Source organism: Sinocyclocheilus anshuiensis, unplaced genomic scaffold (assembly GCF_001515605.1).
Source record: "Sinocyclocheilus anshuiensis isolate Anshui unplaced genomic scaffold, SAMN03320099.WGS_v1.1 scaffold5469, whole genome shotgun sequence".
Lineage (NCBI taxonomy): Eukaryota > Metazoa > Chordata > Actinopteri > Cypriniformes > Cyprinidae > Sinocyclocheilus > Sinocyclocheilus anshuiensis.
The window spans coordinates 1,100-7,849 of NW_015544402.1; the positions used below are offsets into that span (position 1 = coordinate 1,100).

The 6,750-nt window shown below is 37.7% G+C and overlaps 1 pseudogene; it reads right to left on the bottom strand.

The window, feature by feature from the left end:
* Positions 1–148: 148 nt before the first annotated feature.
* On the bottom strand, positions 149–6,374 carry LOC107698175 (uncharacterized; annotated as a pseudogene).
* Positions 6,375–6,750: the final 376 nt, after the last annotated feature.

Sequence of the window (6,750 nt, forward strand, 5' to 3'; positions counted from 1 at the left end):
TTTTTGGAGCTTGGAAATCCTCAAGAGAATTAATGGTAAACAAACAGTAAAACTCCACAAAACAAATAAAGGCATGAGAATTTGAACAATATGATGGTGAGAACATTTCCATTATGCGAACTAATCAGAAATCATATTTGACTCACACCTCTCCAGTGGGTTGATTTGCGCATTCATTGAAAGTGTTTGTGTTTGAGGATAAACACAGCTGAAAGAAAGCTTAAGGATTTTCTCTCTGCTGATGAGACCTTCTGACCTCGGTGTCCCCAGAATAAAGTTACTGTAGATGAAGTGGGTGCCGTTGGCCTGTGGACCACAGATATACATATGCTTGTAATTTAGCTCAAATTTAAAAATAGCACTCAAGTGAAATAATGGTGGGGTATATATTAATGGTAGAGAATGCAGGCACAAGTTTCAGTCTAGTGCACCCTTTCCTACTGAATCTTTTTGAGACTTTGACTAGTCTCTAGGTTGGACTGTTTGGGCCCTCCAAAGAATCAATCTGTAACAAACTGTAAGAGCCCAACAATCTTCCCTAGATACAAATCTCAAAGCGATTCCCCAGGTGGTCAAATCTAACTCTACTGGTTCTATCAGGCATTACACATGTTTGGATGGTGTATTTGAATGTGTTACACATAGTTTAGTCCTACCACAAGATTTGTGCCACAGATGTGTTCATCGTTATCAAAATGGAATTCCACTCTGCCATTCCGGACCGTTCCTTTGAAGCTAGGATCATTGAGGGGTAAGACGTCAGCTGGAAAACCAGCCTCAAAGAGCTGACAGCGAGACACGGACATGGAGCCAGAGCTGCTTTCACAGGTGTCCGAGAAATCTGAGAGAAAAAACGCCAGTGTAATTAATGACTGAAGAACAATGTATGTTTTCACATTTTGTTGTGGAATGATACCAACCGAAAGAATCAGCTTGTGGTCTGGATTGGTCGTCATTACATAAACAGCCATAAACACCATTTTTCATTCTGCACCTTTCGTCCTCAGAGCAGCTGAGTTCAGAGCAGGGATATCTATTAACTAGGAGGAGAAGTTGTTTTGTAAAATAGTGTCTGCTAAATGCAAAATTGTAAATGTAATAAACCACACAATTAATTTATTTACTTTATTTCTCTTCTCTTCTTCCAAACAATTTAACAATTTATTTAAATTACCATTTAATTTCCCCTTGGGGATCAATAAAGTTAATTTAAATCTAAATCTAAAACACAAATTTACAAGACTGCTTAGTTACCCAGTGTCATAATCAACCAATTCTCAGCTTTACATATTACCCAAACAAAAGAACGAAAATTTCCATGTTTATCATAACAAAGTGTAGTGAATTCAAGCTGCTACATTACCATATAAAAAAAAATTCTGGCCCTTTGACTGATTATTGCTCTTGATCTAATGTTAAGATTTTCAGAGTCACACATTACTTGAGAAGAATGCTGATTGTTGGTGGCTGTAGCAGGAGTCAACAGGGGGAGCTGTTTTATGGACACATGCCAAAAATGGAGTGTCTAAGTGCAAATAGCCCACCTTGTTGGCAGAGACTATTTACACTAACTTTACCCACAAACGTGTAGTTGGGCTAGACAACATTACAAAAGATGCCTGCTGACTAGCGGTTCCAGTGTCATAGGTGATGTTTTGATGCGATCGACCCGTGTTAGAATTCGCCTTTTGCCGAACTCGTTCTTCTCCCTTTTCACATCATATATCACATCACAAAGGCATTTATTTTCAATAAAATTAGGGAAATAGTCGAAAAGTGTAATATAAAGTGACTCATGGGTGTTGATCGGTTAGGTTTAGGTGTAGGTGTGGTGAAGGCTTTATTGTCCCAAAGCTCCAAGCTTACTTAAGCTCCAGTTACATTTATGTTTTAAGTGAATTTTGTGTATTCTTTGAGCCAAATCACCAATTAAAGTACACTATAAAGTTATATAAATGAATGAATGAATGATGCATTTATATAGCGCTTTATTGTGTATTGCTGTACATCCAAAGCACTTTACAATCATGTGGTGGGTCTCTCCACAACCACCAGTTTTAAAAGGCTATCAAATTCCTCTCAGACTCTTTTCCCTTTTATCCATGTACATGCATGCTATTAAGAAATGTCCTGCCTCTGATGGTTGAGGACTGCAAACAGTTTGGAGTTATGAAAAGGCTTATTAAAGTCTGATAAACACTTTTCATTGTTAATAAAATTAGACTCAAGTTCAGTTCTTCACTCTGGATAACCATCTTTTACGTTGGTTCATTGTTTATTTTCATAGTTTAAAAATAGGCAGCGGCTATTTGCACTAAGTGTAAATAGTAATAGATGCTATTTACATTAATTTCAAATAGTGATGGATGCTATTTACACTGTGTAAATAGCGATAGATGCTATTTACACTAAGTGCAAATAGCAATTGATGCTATTTACACTAAGTGTAAAAAGCAATTAGATTCTATTTACACTAAGTGCAATTCTGTCAGGACCACTATCGTCAAAGATGATTGACAATTAGCATACAGTTTGGATTAGCGGTATGGTTCTGTTCTGGGCAAGAACTCCCTGCGCATCCATGCAGCCTAGCATGGATGAGAGCAGGGAGAGCAGCGATAACCCCCCCAGGGTAAACAGAACAGAACCAACATAAATGTATTGCAGATATCATTAAAGTTCAATAATGTTATGTACACATTTTAGAATTAGTCTGATTCAAAGGAGAATCAGAAGGCTGAATCCTGACTGACAGAGGAGGAGTTGGGGATGGAGGAGGGTAATTAGCTATTGAGCTATGCGAAAACTGCTGATAATACTGAGGGACCTTATATATGAATACTTAGGTGTCGTATCCCCATAGGTTGATGGGGATCAGCTGAGAGTCAGCTGATGCGAGCTTGACTAACGTGACCTGCCAGAACTAACGCTACGCTAGATATAGCATATTTTCTTAGCAATAGATGCTAAGTGCATATAACGATAGATGCTATTTACGCTAAGTGCAAATAACAATAAATGCTATTTACACTAAGTGTAATAGATGCTATTTACACTAAGTTCAAATAGCGATGGATGCTATTTACACTGTGTAAATAGCGATATATGCTGTTTACACAGTGCAAATAGCAATAGATGCTATTTACACTAAGTGTAAATAGCAATTAGATGCTATTTACACTAGGTGCAAATAGCATATTTTCTTAGCGATAGATACTATTTACACTAAGTGCAAATAGCGATGGATTCTATTTACACTAAGTGAAAATAGCAGTATTTTTTAACAATATGCTATTTACACTAAGTGCAAATAGCTATAGATTCTATTTACACTATGTTAAAACAGCAAGATTTTCTGCGATTTATACTACTTATTGCAAATAGTAGCAATTATCTGCACCTCAGTATTGTAGTACATTATAAAACAGTATGCAATAATAATGTATTGAGTGTAAATTATAATTTTAATTCAAATTATTAAATGGATGCCACCTTATTGGGACAATAAAGCCCTCCCTACACCTACCCTACTTTATTTTCAACTTTTTGATTATTTCCTTCATTTTTATTGAAAATAAATGCCTTTCCGATGCGATATGAGATTTGAAAAAGGAGAAAAAAAGTTTGGCAAAAGGCGGGTTTAAACTCGGGTCGATCGCCTCAAAAAGCACGCGCCTTTCCATCTATGCCACTGAAACTGATGTTTGACGAGCGTCTTTTTTCAGTGTTGACTATCCCAATCAGATGTTGGTGGGCGGAGTTAGTGTAAATAGCCTCTGCCAACAAGGCAGCCTATTTGCACTTAGTGTAAATAGACACTCCGTTAAAGATATATTCTCTATTTATGTTTTCTTGTGAAGAATTAATGCAGCAAGATGATTCAGTCAAGTGCAATGCAGAAGATGAGTCTTCTGTCAAATGTTGTACTTTCCTTCTCACTGGTATTGTATACTCATTCTGTGAGCTGTATTACTTCTGTCTGATGAGATTTTTACTTATATTTTCCATAGAAATAAATTTTGTGAGGGTGAAAGTCAAGACAATACTTTACCAGTGGTTGTGATTGGTGGAGTAATGGATTCTATGGGTAGGATTGTCTCTGTTGTTGTAGACACTGATGTGATGGACTGACTTGAGGCTTCTGATATTAAGAACATTTTCATGTCAACAACATTTAAAAAAAAAATTTAAAAAAATAATAATCCAGAAAACACTAAATGTGACAATGCTCACCTGCACAGTAAGCTCCACAAAATGTTGGCTTAACAAACTCATAAACATTGTAATTTCCAGGGCAGGCTTTGACTCGTATAGGGTGGGATGTGTAATCACAGCAGCCAAACCATGAGGAGACACAGACCTGACGGGTGACCACTCCATCTTCCAGCTGTGGATGAGGGCCGTTGAGCCACAGTGGCTCGTAAGTGCCACACATACCTTCATTAACACATGATACTGGCATCTGAGCATTTTGACCATTGTAGAACAGCCTGTACCAGCCATTCCACTCCACATTATAATCACACATGCCATAGTAGTAATGGTTGTTGTTGTTATAGTAATAGTTGTCAGTGGCCCTCCAAGGCTCATCCAGACTGGTGTAGTTGTAGCAGGGATCGACAGTTGGGGTGGTGAATGTTACTATTTAAAAAGAAAAAAAAAAAGAGTACATTAAATACTTAAGATTAGATCTGGCCAACTCTAAGATAATCTGCATAATTAGTTGTCATATGAATGTTTACACTACAATTTAGGATAAGCATATTAAATACAAGATTAATAAATACCTGCACAATATACAGGAGCAGGGATTGAAAGAGTTGGTCTGGTAAATTTGTAGACATAATAATTTCCAAGGCAAGCTTTGACTTGGATTGGTTCAGATCTGTAGTAACTGCACAGGCCATAGTGAGAGCCGTAAATTTCACGAGTAACAACTCCATCTTCTAGACGAGGATGAGAGCTGCCAAGCCACAGAGAAACAGAACCTCCACATGACATGTAGGATATACACCACTCAGGCATCTGAGCACTTGATCCATCAATAAAGAGTCGATACCAACCATCCCATTCTACACGAGTGTCATCTTGATCAGAGATGTATCCATACATAGACCAGTAATTGAATGTGCTTCTCCAGTAGTTGTCAAGTATGTTGTAGTTATTGCACGGGTCATAGTCTGTGTTATTGAGAAATTATGAGATCAAAACTTTGTGAGGTCAAACCAGTAATTCATAGAAATTATTATGAGAAAGTTAAACCATGTGTACTGTCATTACTGAAATCATTCTAAAATGTTTAAAAGACTTGTGGGGAAAAAAGCACAGTACCTGTGCAGTATCCTGAACACCCGAGTTGTGGATTCACAAGTTCATAGACATAGTAATTGCCTGGACACGCTTTCACTCTGATGGGGTCTGTCTTGTAATGACAGCAGCTACCCCAATAAAACCCTGCACAGACCTCTCTAGTCACCACTCCATCCTCTATCTGAGGGTGAGGACCATTGAGCCACAGATTATAGTCTGTATTGCAGCTGTATGAATTAACACAGGTCTCTGCCATCTGAATATTCATTCCATAGTTGAAAAGCCGGTACCAGCCATTCCAGGAGAAAGATTCTTCACAAATCCACCCTCCACTTTCATTAGTGGCTCTCCAGGGACGATCCAGAGACTCATAGTTGTAGCAGGGATCACCGCTGATGCTTTGGAAAGTAACTGTCATGGAGTTTGTAAATGTAGTGTTAAAATACTGTATGAACATGGAAGAAATTTAGAGTACTACATCCCAGCTCTGATGCAACTAAAAACCTTATTCTAACTGGTAAAAACAATTAATTTCATTAACCAATTCAATAAGATATATGTTAAATTATCTAATAAAAAGAGGATTTTATTCTGGATTCTGATATAAAAAAAAAAATCCAGAGAAAACAAGATGCACCTGCACAATATGAAGGCCTGCTGGTCATCACATCTGGCCTGACAAGTTTATAGACGTAATAATCTCCTGGACAGGCTTTTACTTTGATGGATGTGGATCTGTAGTTGTCACACTGGTTAGACCTTATATGACTTGCAACAACTTCACGGGTCACCACTCCATCCTCAACTCTTGGATGAGAACCGCCAAGATAAAGTCCAGTTTCACCACCACATCCTGTATTACTCACACACCACTCAGACATCTGGGCACTTTCTCCATTCAAATACAGCCGATACCAGCCACTCCATTCAACAAGGGTGTCATCATATTCATAGTAGTCCATGGGGTGATTTGTTTTTTGCCGTATGTCTCTCCAGAATTCATCAAGAGTGTTATAATCATGGCATGGATCAGAGCTGGACATTGTGGGGTCTGAGAGAATCATGTAAAATAAAATAATAATAAATAAATAAAAATACAGTATCTTTCCATTTCTATGCGGATGACGATAAAAAGAAATGACCCTTCTGCTTTATACACTCTACTGTCCTGCCTTGAGGAGGTCAAACGTTGGCTATCCAACAACTTTTTAACTCTAAATGACTCTAAGACTGAGATTATAATTTTTGGTCCATCTGATACATCTGAGTTTATTAATTCCACCCTGGGCAATCGGTCTGTTTTTAATTCAAGTTGTATACGTAACCTTGGTGTTCTCATTGATAGTCGGCTAATATTAGATAAACATGTATCCTCCGTCATTGCCTCTAGTTTTTTCCAGCTTCGTTCACTTTCTAAAATAAAGCATTTTCTGTCTGAAA